The sequence below is a fragment of the Struthio camelus genome, chromosome 3, assembly GCF_040807025.1.
Source record: "Struthio camelus isolate bStrCam1 chromosome 3, bStrCam1.hap1, whole genome shotgun sequence".
Taxonomy (NCBI): domain Eukaryota; kingdom Metazoa; phylum Chordata; class Aves; order Struthioniformes; family Struthionidae; genus Struthio; species Struthio camelus.
The window spans coordinates 125263503-125278618 of NC_090944.1; the positions used below are offsets into that span (position 1 = coordinate 125263503).

A 15116-nucleotide genomic window follows, 5' to 3' on the forward strand; every position below is an offset into this window, starting at 1 on the left:
AATTGTGTCTTCAGTCTTACATAAAAATCTCACCCAAGTACTCCACAGAAAGAAGAGTAGACAGGGTAGATGAAACCATGAACGTGAGGGGTTAAAATGAAGATTGCATGGCGCTCAATCCATGAGAAGCATACAAAAGGAATAAAGTGAAGCATCCCCCTGCTTTGCTATAATATAAAGATGTCCTTCATGTACTTACTTACTTACAGTGGAAGATGAATCATCAAAGTTAAAATAATAGATTGAAAGGCTCAGAGTATCTGTTTTCCAGTCACTGTTCTTGAAAGCTCTTAGTGCTGGCATTTACAACCGTGGTTTCAGTCTTGAGCCTAAGGTTATTACTGTTGTTACTACAAGTTAACACAAAATATTTTTTTCAATTTACCGGTAAAAATCATATGTAAGGCAATAAGTATTCATTGACATTAATTGCCAAGTTAGCATCTCATAAAAGAAGGGAAAATGATATCAGGTATATGTAAAAAGTGGTAAATCAACCACAGACCTATCTATTTGCATATCAGCTCTGGATTTATTAATTAACAAACCTGATTACATAGGCCACAGATCTGTTAATTTGGAATGTGGTGTCTGTGTCGTACAGGAAATCACCCATACTGTCTCAAAATAGCAAAATAAGAGCCAAAAAAAAAAAAAAATTCAAGAAGTAGTAAAGCAGTTTTCTGCAGAGTCTTCCAGGAGAGTCTTCTCTTCCTTCCTCATGGTTCCCCTGGGCGTAGTTAATCAGGAAAAAAGGTGTCCACTTTTCACATTGAGTTAGTTCAGCAACTACAGTTCAGTTGCTGAACTGTACAGTTCAGTTCAACTTCAGCTGAACAGTTAGTTCAACTGAAAAGCTTATGCAAAACAACAGTGGAAAAACTATCTTGTTTCTCCTGTCAAGATAGTACTTCTGACTCAAAAGATGCGTTACCAGCTTCTCTTTTGTTCGAGTTTGGGGAAGGTTGATGCTGCCATCAGTGACGCGCCAGGGATTGCTGCTGTGGTGCAGCACGTGAGGCCTTTCGGCAGAAGAGCGCTGCGTGCCCCGGCTGGGCTCTGACATGTGCTGTGCTATTCACCAAAGGCTGTTCCTCTGGAGAGGGTTTGAATGTAAGGGACGCTGTTCCTTCATTTGTGTGTTTGTTCCTCGTGGATTTCTAGCCATCTATTTCTCACTTTAGCGCCTTGCCTTCATGGGTTCTTCCACCCTGTATGCTTTTTTCTCTCTGGAGGACTTGGTTGAGACTTTTGTTAGAGAGTAGTGATATGATTCATCATCTGGCTGTGGAATAGCACGCACAAAAGGACACAGTCCTCTTCTGCTGCTTTTTTCAGTGTGAAGTGCTGTAAGGCACTCATCCTTTTGCTGCTGCCAGCAAGGCTTTGATTCAGCCTGTATGAACATTGGTGGGTTGAACTAGAAGCTGTTCATTTGGTTCACCCGGAATAAATAGAAGCATGAAATAATCTAAATTTTCAATAAAAACACTTTTTTTTTCCCCTTTCCTTCCCTTGCAAACACAGGTAGGCATGCATTCACGTGTGCTCTTCCATTTTTCTCTGTACCTAAAAATTAGTCGCTTTGGATTTCATGTAGTCAACAGCAGCGTCTGTTGTTTTTAATGATTTGTAGATATACTTCCCTCAGCATAGCTATCATTAATGTATTTTATTTTTTGCAAATAACCAACAACACAATAAAGAACGTGATCAAGTTGAGGGGAGGATATGGGGAAGCAAGAGAGATTATCCTAAATTTAGTTTTATTTTTTCAGGAGTAGTAGAGTAGCTTCTTTGCTCTCTGGTGTTCTACTTTCTAGTTGCTCACTAGGAAGGAGTCTTCTTCCCTATTAGCATTTAACCTACATATTGTTAATTTAGGGCACGGTTATGTAGAAGTCATCTTTGAAAAAGCCATGCTTTTGTCTGTGATGCTTCAGTGGCCCTTTGTCTTCTCCTTGTTTGTTCGTCACTAGATATTCTTAACAACACTGACTTTTCCATTAGAAGAATGTGAATCACAAGTATCTGTGTAGCTACTGAATAAACCTTTACTGCATGAAAGAAAGAAGAAAAAAGCTCTGTACAGCACGTTAAAATGACTGTATAGAAGCTTTGTCTTCTGAAACACTCTTCTTCCTGCTAGGCAGTCTATCAAAAATATGTGAAATCTAAAGCTATACTGGCCTGAGGGACGAGCAGGGAAATATATAGGCTATAACAGTGTTTTTTTCAGATACTTGCAACAGCTATGGCAAGTGTTTGATATATATACTTGTTTTCTCAGGATGGCATGGGTTTTCTTGTCATTGTAAACCAGTTTTTTTTAGCCTTGGGGTTCACTTTGCAGCCTTCACAACTTACCTTTTTTCTGTTTCCCGCATGACTCGAGAACAAGAAACAATTAGTTTAAATTTTTAAATGTCCTGAAAGTACATTCTTCTATTTGTTTTCTTCTACCTTTAATATATTTTTATGGCTTCCGAAATGTTGTTGTTTATTGATGATGGAGTAAATGGAAGGGAGAAGGATAAGACCAACCGTATATTAAGACTGTATACTCTTCCTTTGGCAAAATTAAAGGCATCCAGTGACCCCAAAACTCGTCTGTGTACAGACTTCCCATTCTCTCATCTCCCCCAAATCTCAGTGTGTTTATATCTCTATTTATTCCCAGAGGAAGCTAGAGCAGGAGTAGAGAAGAGTTGCGGTGGGAGGCAGTACAGACACAGCAAATTAGTTTGTTTCTTGGTCAGTCCCTGAAATTTTGTAGTGATCTGCAACTAACAGCTTGGTTCAGCTCAGGAGACGTACAGATATTCCAGATGATTGAAAAATACATATATATACACATATACATACATACCCCCACACACACATACCCACAATAATACGTTTATGCATATCTACATACATATATATGTGTTACGTTATCCAGACAGCTTCTGAGTGAACATTCTTCTGTGAATTGCTTTGTTAGTATCAGTGTCTTTAAAAAAGGCATATGACAGACGGGTTTTGACTGTCATCTTCAAAAACATTCAAGTCCTAAGTTTGTTGTCTAATTTACTCTCATAATCACTCAGTGCAGCCAGATATTTCAGAGACTACGTACAGTTGTACTGAAATACAGGGAACAGAGATTGTGCATCCCAAATGAGAATCAAAAGGAGAGGAAGCCTGTAGTTGCCCAGAAATATGCGTTAATGTTGTCCAGCATAGGTGGCAATTTATAGTATAACAGCTGGGCATATTCTGGATTCCTCTTTAGCCTCTTCTTTCAGGATTTCTTTGACAGATGGTACTCACAGATGGACATAACATTCTTAAGGAGCTTACTCTTTCTACTTCTTTACCCGCCTGTAACTCATGGTACTATTAGAAATCTAAAAGCTTTGACATGAATTAGCCTTACTTAGCAGACTTTAATTTTTTAATCTTTAGAATATGCTGCCGGGTAGTGGTTGTGGAGTTCTTAATCTCTTTACTTAAGTTCTTAGAAACCGGAATGGAACTCTGATAGATAAAGTTGGCATGGCAAAACATGGCAGAAGTATACTGATTTATTATTATTATTATTTATTCTCATAATATTTTTATTTCTACATTTTGGAGGGAAAGTGTAGAATGAAACAAAAGAATACAGTTCAGCAATGCGAAAATAGCTCTTTCAGTTGACACTTAAAACAAGCTGCTTTTTTTCCGTTGTAATTCTATTGAAATCTCAAATAAATACACCTAATATAAAGTTGGATGGTCGATGAAACTTGTTTCTACCATCAGTTCAAATTAGTTTGGTTTTCAGATTTTTTTTTAAGGTATCAGTTAGTCTATTTACTCTCACAAGAAGAGCAAAATGTGTTAAAGATATTTGAATACAATTGTATGGTAATTATTTGTCTATCGTGTACTTAGTGGTGGTGTTTCTCAGTATTCATGCAACTTTGGACTTTAACTGGAAGGCCGTTACTCTCTGAAGTGTTGACTCAAATGGCCGTTTTCTCTAATGCACGTTATTGGTGTGGAGTTTCTATCGAGGAATGTGAAACTTGGCCTAAGCTGTAAGTATAATGACTGGATCCAAAAAAAGCATTGTGACAGCTGGGCAAGTCAGAGTTGTAAAAATATTGAGTGCCCTCAGCTAGATCCTCCACTGCACATATTAGTAGCTTATAAGAAAACAGGAAGAACAACAGATTAGAGGTGGAAGACGGACATTGTTTTGGTTTGGTTTTATTTTCTAAACACTGTATGTTAAAGGTTCCCAGCCTTTTCTTTTTTTTTTTTTTTTTTTTTTTTTTTTTTTTTTTTTTACAATAGCGTGTAGCCCACCGTGGCCAAACTTCTGGTCCACAGCCCATTTTCAGCTGCTTTTTTTCTTCAGGGCCCTACTAGGGTGGGTTACTTGCTAGATGATTTATTTCCCAGAGGCCACTTATTTCAAGTGATTGTTCAACTGTGCAGGCACAGTTCATTAGTCACATAAAGGCATAATTTAAATAGTAATTTTGGAACCTCCTGCCTGCATGTGGTTGAGTTCTCCAGAACCAAAAATAAGCCAACAGTCCTGACTGTTTAATCTCTTTCCTTTTGGGGTGTATTTATGTACTGTATTCTATTGCCTGTATATTCCTAAGACTCTTCTTTAGTAATGATAAAAAATCATGCATAATGTTATTGAACAAATTTACAGACAGTTTAACTGAGGAGTGCATTGTGAGCAAACGGTGAGCAAAGTGCATGGGAATATGAGGTTCAGATAAGTAATTCAAGGCAGGATAGTACGTAGTTTGCATCCTCAGCAAATTCATGCATCTTATGTCATCAAATAGTCCTCCCGTGAACCTTACCCTGCTGATGTTGCTTTTACAAAGAGATTTCCTTGTCTACCTTTGCTGGTTAAGTTCAAAACCATTGTACAGTGAGTTTCAATGCAATTAATTAGGGAGATAGGATGCAGAGAGAGCTTTCATTTATATGCCTTGATACCACTTGCACCAAAAAAGAAAAGCAAGAGATACTTGAGGAAGGTGTGACCGTAGCTAGGGCTCGTGACGTGAGAGATGAACCTGAATGATGATGATATACTTTGATAGAATAAAACATCTAGTTAATCCTTTAGCATTGTCTGGCAGTAAACTCTACCCAAAATTGGTATGTGAAAGACTGACTCTGTTCTGGGCGACAGCTGTATGGTAACAGCGGTTGCCATACTTCTTGGATGCAGGAATGAGGCTTGCACACTGTGCCCTGCTGCAGGCTCTTTTGAGATGACAGCTCCTTTGGCAAGCCGTAGTCAGAGCTCCTTATGCAAAGAGAAACCCTGTGTGAAGGAGCAATGGCGTGGATGGCTTTATCATACACAAAAATGAGTCTCAGTGAAGCAGAACTTCTGACTGCTATTTACTTCGTGCTACTCCTTCAGTGTTATCCAAGGATTTGAAGCCCATCTTGCCAGCATTTATTATCTGCCTAGTGTCAACAGTGTTAAAGATTTGAGCATTTGGGCATGAAGAGAGGCTTTCAGCTTGTCAGGCTTTAGAGCAGGAGAAGGAAGTTTTTCATTTTAAGGAATTTTATAAGCACATCTGCTATTAAATGTCAGAACATGATCAATGACTATTTTGGCTTTTTAGCTGTCATACTCTTGTAGAGGTTAGAGAGAGGCTTCCCCAATTTTTGTTTGGTATAAGCTGAACAACTGCAGTTTCCAGTATAAAAATAGTCACGTCATCAATAATGAGGCTAAAGATACATTCTCTCTTGAGCCAGTAGAACTCAAAACTGTTTTCTCTGCTACAGCTGAATATGTAGTTTCTTGCTCTTATTGCATTTGAGAATTTGATTTGGAGAGTATAATCAATACAGTATAATCAGAATCTTATTATGGAAAGCAAATTGAAAAGTCAGCTTTGGAAATAATGAGTGAATCGCAGAGCAGTTGGGGTTGGAAGGTGCTTCTGGACGTTGTTTAGTCCAGACCGCCTGCTCAAAGCAGGGTCTGCTAGAGCAGGTTGCCCAGGGCCATGTCCACTTAGGTTTTGAATATTCCTTTTGACTTAAACATTGTAATTCTGGATTAATTTTGGTTAATGAATGGCATAGTAGAGCTTTGGAGTGTTATTCTGTAAATATGTAATAATTTGTCCTGTTTCATTTAAGGTTATTGATCTCATTTCCTCAGCATTGTCTCTTTCGTGAGTTGTACAAATTGCATCCAGTTAGTAGCCAGTTTTCTATGCTGATGTTTGGACTTCTCAAACCAAAGGATTGTTTTTAAAATTGGCTTTTGTTTCTAATAAAAAAGACTATTTTCCTGTTTTGTTTCTTCCATCTTTTGTTTGCACATCTTTCAAAACTTTCACGGCTGTGCTTCAAGTTTTCTTCATCCCGGGAAACCATCAATAATAGCTATTTGAAAGTTTTAAAGTTAACTGGAAAGTAATATATAATAAGGCTGTCATGTTTTTATGCGTGAGTTATTACTTAATAGTACTATTCTATCCCAACAGAAGTGCATTATTAAACACTCAAATATGTACTCCTTTATCTGTGCCTAGTTTTATATTTGAGTTCCTACCAGTTGTTGGAATAACTCAAGTAGGAGACAATCCTGAGGAAAGTTACTAGTTTCTACACTCTTGCTCTGCTGTTAAGAGCCCAATTATTTTTTACAGTTCCGGTTTCGATAGTCAAACTATTTCATTTAACTGCCATATTTTCTTATTTGAAGTTTTACCTGATTCAGAATGCATTACATTAATATCAGACTTCCCGTTATGTCCAGGATTGTTTGCCATAAATCAAGGAGTTATCTTGCTGGTCATGTCACCCCTTTTTTTTTTATTTTTACATCATAGATGTTTGAAGTGACATCTGTAAATCAGCATTGTAAGCTACTAAAATTAAAACATTTATAAAATGTCTCATTGTCTTCCTGGTCTTGGTCTGTAAAACTGCCAAGACAATAGAAATAATCCTTAGACTTCATAAATGACTTTGCCATGGCATCTCGTCAGAATCCTAGCCTGGATGTGAGATTTTTCTCCCCAGGTACCTGATTTTGTCGGTCGATTAGCATCTGAGATGAAGAACAGTAGCTACAGGGAGTATGTAGCTGTCTAGTACTTATCAAAAAGCATTTTAAAAATTATCCCTTGTACTTAATTTTGAAAAGAAGAAAGAAAATAGGATACGGGCAGCTCTTAAAAACAAATATCCTTATTTTAGAGCTGTTATCGTTTCTGAGAGATCTGTTATTTTAAAGCTGGGAAATACAAACAGAGGCCAAAGGGAGACATTTTTTCTAAGGTAAATTAGTTCTAGGATACTGTAGTGTTATGTGATGGGTCATCAAGTGCACTCAGTTTAAGTGTTCAGGAGTGGGTATCAGTGCCGGAACAAACTCAAGATGTATATGTGTTGGCTGACGTACTCTTTCCCTGTTGTTTGTTATTACTTCCTTTATTAGCGTTTGAGATTCATAAAGAACATTAGATCCCATAAGGTAAATACTGTGTTGTGTCCAGAATACTTGACTGAGTGGCAGAAATTGCAGAGCAACGAACAACAGTAGAGAGAAGGACTGGGAGAGTCCTTGAGATGTCAGCTAATACTTCTGCTGCAAGGCAAGATCAAACTGTATCTAAACCGCTCTTGACATCTGTTTGTCTAACTAGTTCTTAAAAACTTACGATGTTGGAGATAGCAAAATTTCCCGAAGCCATTCTTTCCGGTGTCCTACTGTCCTTACTATGAAAGTGTTTTCCAGTGTCTATTTCAAATATCTTCTATTGGAATTTAAATCGATTATTACTAGTCTTGTCCACAGTCAATGTGGATAGCAATTGAGCTCAATCTTTTGGCATGTATGCTTTAAGTCGGTAGTGCTAGCTCTTTTCATAGTAAAAGAAAAATATAGTAACTTCTATATCCACTAAAAATAACATCATTTCTCTCAAACTAGATTCAGGATTTTAAAGAAAAGTATGCTTTGGCAGAAACTGTAGTCTGAACTTAAGTATCAGTAACTAATTCTGTTTGTGACGTGTGGTGAAACTATGAACACTTAATTGGTGAGGTGAGCCTGCTAACACAGTTTTATTTCTGCCACACGTTGTGAATCGAGATTGGAAAGATTTTTTTGCCAGCACCTATACTGCATCTAGTACATGAAACTTTGATTTCTATGTTGTTTTGCGTTTAGTTTTGTAATACTACGAAGAATAAATCTTGGTTAGGGTGTATAACTGTTTAAATATACGGTTGCACACACTGATCAATAAATAGGGCCATATGACAGAGCTAGAAGCTTTATCTTTGATTGGTTTGGATGACCTGCCCTTGTAATTAATGGGAGTCTGTCCACTCGCTTTAATGAGATTTAGATGAATCTCCCGCTGCTGAGGGGAGCGAGGCTCTTTAAACAGAGGTGAATTGTTGCGTGTTTCTGAAACAACAGATGCATAATGATTTATTATGAAGCAGCAGTGTGAAAACAAAGTCGCTTTACAATATTAAGACGCTGTTGAAAATCAACAAAACTCTAAACCACCTCACTGTGATTTTGAAATAAGATTATTTATATCGTTTCTTCCTTTTCTCCGTGTTGTTGCTTTGCTTATTAAAGCTTAAATCTTAAAGTGTTTATTTACTCTTTTGACTGTTCCTGTTGACTGCCAGGCAACATGCATGGCTGCCTTTCTCCCTTTCGACCTTTTGTTTGTCAGCTTTATGCGAAGCAACTTCTGTTTTATACATGAACATGATGCAACTGTTTGGGTGCTATGTAAATAAGGAGATTGTGATCAAAGTTTTTTAAATGACTTTGAATTAAATTGAAATATGCACTTTTTGGATTCCACCCAAAGGTGGAGGAGTGTCTGTTTAGGAGAAGGCACAGTAGTCTTGATAAGAGGCGCACTTAATGAGGTACAGCGTATTCGTTTTCTCATGCTGGTATCTTGTGCAGCCTATCTTATTGGGATTACTGAAGAATAACTGCCAACTGTCCAGATCTTATTTGGCTCAGCACACGTTGGTCTTTCTGCCAGATGGAGCGTATTTCTAGTTTTGCTCGCTGGAATTCAGATAAGCTTAAGTTGGCAGAATATGGCAACTTTGACTTTGATATAACCCAGGACAGTGTAATGGAAAACAGAAATAAACTCCTGGACTTGAATGCCTGTAGATTTGACTATGAACAAATGAATCAGTTGTGTAGCATTGCTGATGGAAGCTCACCAGCTATTTCACCGGTATGGCATTGCAGAATACCTTAATAACAATTTCATAGTCACCAAATTGTCTTTTTTTTTGTTGAAATGCTGCAGAAAACACATGCCTTCATTTTTTTTTTTTTCCATGGGTATAGCTTTACTGTGTGAGAAGAGGAGGAGTGTGGAAGAAAAGTGTGTCTGAAAGAACGGAAGGGAGTGAAATAAACGGTTCGCCAAACTTCTGTCCTGACTAAGGATAATCCTGCGTTTTGAAGGAATTTTGGATAAAACGTCCAGGCGTTCTGGCAGTCAGCTCTGTTATGTTTTTTAGTGTGGGTAACTTGGCAAAGGATAACGTTCTTATTGTGAGAGTGGATAATTATAACTGTTGATATCTGCTTTTAACCTTTTGATTTATACTTTTGGGGAATGCTCTTGTATGTCTAATGGTTAAATAATGTACTGTGATATCCTCAATTAGCGATAAGTTGCCTGGATCAGGTTCTCTGTGCCAACAGTTACACCTGAAACTAATTTATTTTTCTCATCCTCTAATTTGCGTTGATAGCATTAACAAAACACTATTCACGTGAAGATTTCACAGAAAAATAGCTTAACATAACTTATTCGCTTAGTTCTTTGCAGTTTTCCAGGACAGCATAGTGGAGGTAGGGTTGGCTCTCTTGAGGAGAATTACTGGATATGAATTTGTTCTGTGTTTTTCTAAGATTAACATTAGAAAGAAATAAAAAGATGTTCTGCGAATTGTTCCTTGCTTATCCAGTGGACTAAAATGAACTGGTAGCTTTGCTATCAAAACTTGGATTTCGGACAAGTCCATTTCTTTCTTGAGGCTCAGCTCACGTTGCAGTTGTTGAATTTAGAACCGTCTAAGCCCCTTAATTGTCGATTCAGTTCTTTGGGGTTTTTTTTGTTTGTTTGTTTTTTTCAAGAAGTTAGCTGGGAATGTCAGGACAGCCCATTCGCATCCTGCGTGTTTAGTCCAGCAAGGCCCTGGCCTGCCCCCTTGCACATCTCGCTTCCCTTTTGTTTGTATTAGTTACAGAAAAGGATTCACCTCTTGCTCCACTTCTACCTGATCGTTTTTGTTTAGAAAAAAAGAAAATGACTACGTTACAAATGAATCACCAAAAAGAGCACATTCTGCATCATTACTGTACGCTTACCAAGAAGAGTGATTCCTGTTGATTGCAAATTCTTCAATACCAGAAGGATTTTTATCATGTAAACATAAATGTGTGGGCCTGTGATTTGTTCTATCGGCCTAATCTTTGGTAGTGGCTAACACTGTTGCTGCTTAATTATTGCGTCACAGTTCTTCCATTAAATGTCACTGTATTTATTATTGATGCATATTCCTTTCTATTTATTTATTCTCCCACTTCTACAACGCTGCTCAGGAAACCAAACTAAGAAAGATTCTTCTGGTTTTAATGTGTTGTTTCCTCTGCTGCAGCCCTGGGGCCTGTCTGCGTGCTGTCTTGTGAATAACTGAATAACATTGATTGAATGATTCAAAGAATGACATAGGTAAACCTCAGGGCAGGGTAGACTTTGAAACCGTGTGATCATAGGATAATTCACATTGGAAGGAACGTCAGGAAGTCATCTAGGCCAGATTTTAATTTGCAAGACCTCAGGATTCCTCGAGATTCTTTGAGTATGAGAAATGAGTCCAGGAAAAAATATATAGCGTGTGTTTATTCTTTTTAGTTTGTTTTGCAACTGGAATGTGCTATGGAGTTAGTATGTCTCAGAGGGAATAGTTTCTCTTGAGTCTTGCTGAGCAAATGGAATTCTACTCTGGCTTATTAACAGAGAAGTCAAAATGAGTGGCAATAATCCAAATATCTGCTGTAGGCCTGTATCAGAACATTGTCCATATTAACACCGTTGGTGTGTAAAATGTTTGAGTTTTAATTGTGGATTAAGAAAGTAAACTTGTTTTAAAGATGAGTGAAGTCATCCAGCTAAGCCAGTCGGAAGTTTGAATAGCCCCCCGAATTAAACAAGTTTGAAAAATGATTCGTAAAAGATTTTTTTCAATCTTCTTCATAAGCTTTTGCACTTTTATCTTCTGTGCAAGTGAAGTTGCAAATATCTCTCAAACTATTCCTACAGCATTCTCTGACTGAACAGAAGCAATGAAATGTCTACAAAATACCAATAGCGTCACTTTATCCTGGCAGCTGTGCAGCGTTGGTTATCTCCTGTGCGAGATAATGAAAGCCAAAGCAGTTCAAAAGAGCAGAAGGCGGTCCTGTGATTTGTTCTTGGGGCTGGAGTGTGAGATCAAATAGATGTACGTGTTTTTTAAGAAATTTCTCTAATTTGGACTTCTGGATCCTTTCAGACTGGCACGTCACTCATTGAAAAAATCAGAATCAGTCTTTGCTCAGATTACATCCTCAGGTGACAATGCCACAAAAAAGTTGTTAGGAGAAAGGTTTTTATTTCTTTGGATTTGTTTGTTATACATGCCCCCTTACCTTACTTTGGTGAACTTGTACCGGCTTGATTTGTATGAGCTTTAACTCTAGCAGCTTGTACCCATTGCATACTGAGCGGAAGCTGCTCTCAAGGATAGCACTGAGCAATGCGTGGCTTCCTGGAAGGCAGTTAGGGTCTCCATAAAGCATGATGCTGAATTCTGTACTTGTCCACAGTATCAGTCTAGTTCACAGAATGGCTCCCAAATGCTTACGCTTCCTGAAACTGAATTGTTACTTCGTTTTAAGTTAGCAGACCTTTTTCTTCTTCTTCTTCTTCTTCTTAAACTATAATGAGCTAATTACAAGGTTATTACAGTATTGGTAGTCTGCATTCTTCTAGCTAGGTGATATTAGTGCTTGACTGAGCATCAGTGTTATCGCTGGGAGATGATGCAACCAAGGCGTGGAGTCAAAACGGTTGGCCTGGAGTCACCAAGGAACTCAAGTCTGCAGGCTTTCAACCCAGTGCTCCCTTTGCTAAACCATAGAACTTGTTATTACTTGCTAACTACTTTTGTCAGATACTAGCCTCTTGGTGTGAAATTTTCCATCCTGAGTATCTGCCTGAAGCAGCAGGTATCTACTGTTTCTGAGAGCAAGATTGAAAAAATACATACTGCTTTTCCTACGTGGGTTTTAAGAGAAAAAACAATTCTTAGCATTTTAAGAGGTTCTGCTCGGGGCTGGGGAGGAACCATTAAAATCCAGGAAGTAATCTTCCCTGAGTTGTGGTTGCATTTTTATTCTCGTGCCCCCACCTAAACATACTCAAGCTGTATTTTTTCTCCCAAAATACTCAAATGTTGCAAGTTTCAAACAAAGTTCATGCAAAGTTTGACAGCTAAATTCTCTGTAGTTTTCTCCTGCTGTAGGTTTGCCCTCTTTCAGACCTATAAGAATGAGGAAGGGACTTTCCCTGCGACTTCAGGAGGCGGAGGCAATAGGCACTAGCAAAAGCGAGGAGACTCTGTGTTGTTAATAGTGGTCTTCCTTTTGGTGCCAAGGATGAGTCTTCTGCAGCGGTACAAGAACCAGACGTGGGGAAAGAAGATAGAGGAAGTAGGCTGGAATAAGAAGCTGGGAAGGGAATCTGGGAAGCAACCATGGGGAAATACTGGCCAATGAGAAGGGAGAAAAAGACTGGTTAAACGAGTGTGCAAGCAGGCAGACGAGGCCTGAAGAGCAAAGAAGCTGGGAGTGGAAGAATGAAATCAGAAGGCAGGTGATTCGGGTTTGATGGGCTGTGTAGTATTGGCCACCAGCTTTCGAGGTGAGTCTAGGAGCCAGGGGATGACAGCAGTAGTATTACAGCTGACGTGGAAAAATGGGAAGAGGGATCCAGTGCATATGGTGAAGAAACTGGGATAAACTGGGGAATATGTAGTGAGCATGAAGAGAGAAGACCATGCTCTGTTTAAAACAGGAGAAAGAATCAGTTCTGATGCCTAATTGCTGCCAAGTGTCTTAAAAACATAAACCTGGCATAAAACTCCTAATTCTAATGGAGTCTAAAAACTGCAGACTCAATAGAGGTAGGTTTTATGCCCCGTTATTTTTCCTCAGTAACCATCTCCTCCTGACTCTTTAGTTACGCTGGCAGGAATTGTTCCCCTTCCTCGTTCCCTTCTGGGTTTCAGAATTCTCTTAACTTTCCCTTTGCTAATAGCGCACTCTGCTCTGCAGGTACCAGCAGTTCTTGTCTTTCAGACTGTCTTTTCTTAATGCAGTTCAGGTGAATTCAGAACAGGTGTCCGTAAGCTGTACCTTCTGTTACAACAGCTGAAAAGAATTTGTATGCCTTAAGTTGGTCCCTTTTTCTTTTTTTCCCCTTAACTGTGTTAAATTGCTTATGTAAAGTTGTCACTGAGCCTTCGAAACCCGGCTTTGGAGAAAATACTTGTTTTTCTGAGTGCTTACAATGTTGTTTGCAGTTTTGTTTTTGCATAATGCTGACAGTGTGAGATTTTTTTTCTCTTCTGTTGTTTTGTGAGACGGAGTGTGAGGGGTTGGTTTGATTCCCCCCCCCCCCCCCCCCGGCAATGTATTAAAAGATAGAACTTGGAGAAATGGCGCCTCAAAGGTGATTCGTGTTTTTGTTTACCTTGAACTAGGTCCAGCTTCTAAGAGGAACTTGATTTTAGATGCATGTTTTTGCAAGGTGTTTTATGCTGAAATTGTATCTCCAGAGGTCTCAATAGCATGTGTTTATTTTTATTTAGGAACATACTTAAGGAATGTTTTGGAGGGGTCAATGTAAAATAAGCAAAACTGTCTCAATCTAGAGGTCATAAGTCTTTGGCATATTCAGTGTTAGAAAAAATTGAACTGAAAGGTGTTATTTAGGGAATGCTCTCAGTTAATTTTTATGTTTTACTTTGTGAAGAATCTTCTTTGTTATGCCCTCTTACGTAAAAAGTGTGATTTCTTAAGTAGTGGGTTTTTTTATTTTGTGAATGCTTCTGCGTTTTTCTGAGGTGGCTGCTAAAATTTGTTTACAGCATGGGCCACCCTATGCTGCCTGCTTTTCCTTGACTCTTGAAGCTGAGATTTTGCTTTGTTTATTTACCCTGTCACACCTCTTTGCATTTGAGTGCTAATATATGCAAGTCCCAAGATACAGTAGATTGGAAACTGACTTGTGAATTTGATTTGAATTAGCGGTGCATTTAATTTTAGCTTTGATTTTTTTAGCTTTACTTCCATAAGTATTTCAAGTCATCAGCCTGGTTGTGCGGGGGAACCTGAGCTACCCAGAACAACAGCTGTGCTTAAAATAAGGAGATAAGTGCATCTAAGGCCAAATCAGCTCTGTTCCTCGTGTTCCGTAATACCTGTTTTTCACATCACGGGGCACAGTTTGTGAGGCATTGACTCACTGGTGGTATTGGACTGGCTGTAGCCCGAAAGCCCTGCTCGTGACTTGGGCTGTGACATGTTGTTCGTGACTTGGGATCTGCTGGGATACTCCAGCCCTGCTGGCTACTTCGCGTTCCAGCTCTCTGCTGCTTGTACCTGCCTTCGCTCCTGGGGACTGGGGCAGCACAGGGCATCAGGAATGGGAGGACTGCAACTTTAGTAATAATTAGGACCATAGCTTCTCTTCCAAACGCGTTTGAACCGTGGGGTGGTTAAGTGCCTGAATCATTTTAGCGGGAGAAAAAAGAAGTTGCCTTGAACAGACAGGGAAAAAGGAGAAATTATAGTAACACTTCCACTTTTGTAAATGAGCTTCCTAGGGTCATGAGTGAATCGGGATTTAATTTTGTAAAACTAAATGGAAATTCATAATATGCACTTTTAAAAGTTCAGATCTAACAGATGAATTATTATATGTAGATAAATACGTGTGAAAGTATTTATTGTAATAAAAGCATGATACAAG

At 38.7% G+C, this 15116-nt stretch overlaps 1 protein-coding gene across 8 annotated transcripts in view; it reads left to right on the forward strand.

Moving 5' to 3' along the window:
• The window catches only part of CDC42BPA (CDC42 binding protein kinase alpha), a 200241-nt gene that overhangs the window by 94917 nt on the left and 90208 nt on the right, over positions 1–15116 (forward strand). The gene's annotated exons all lie outside the window — the stretch shown is intronic.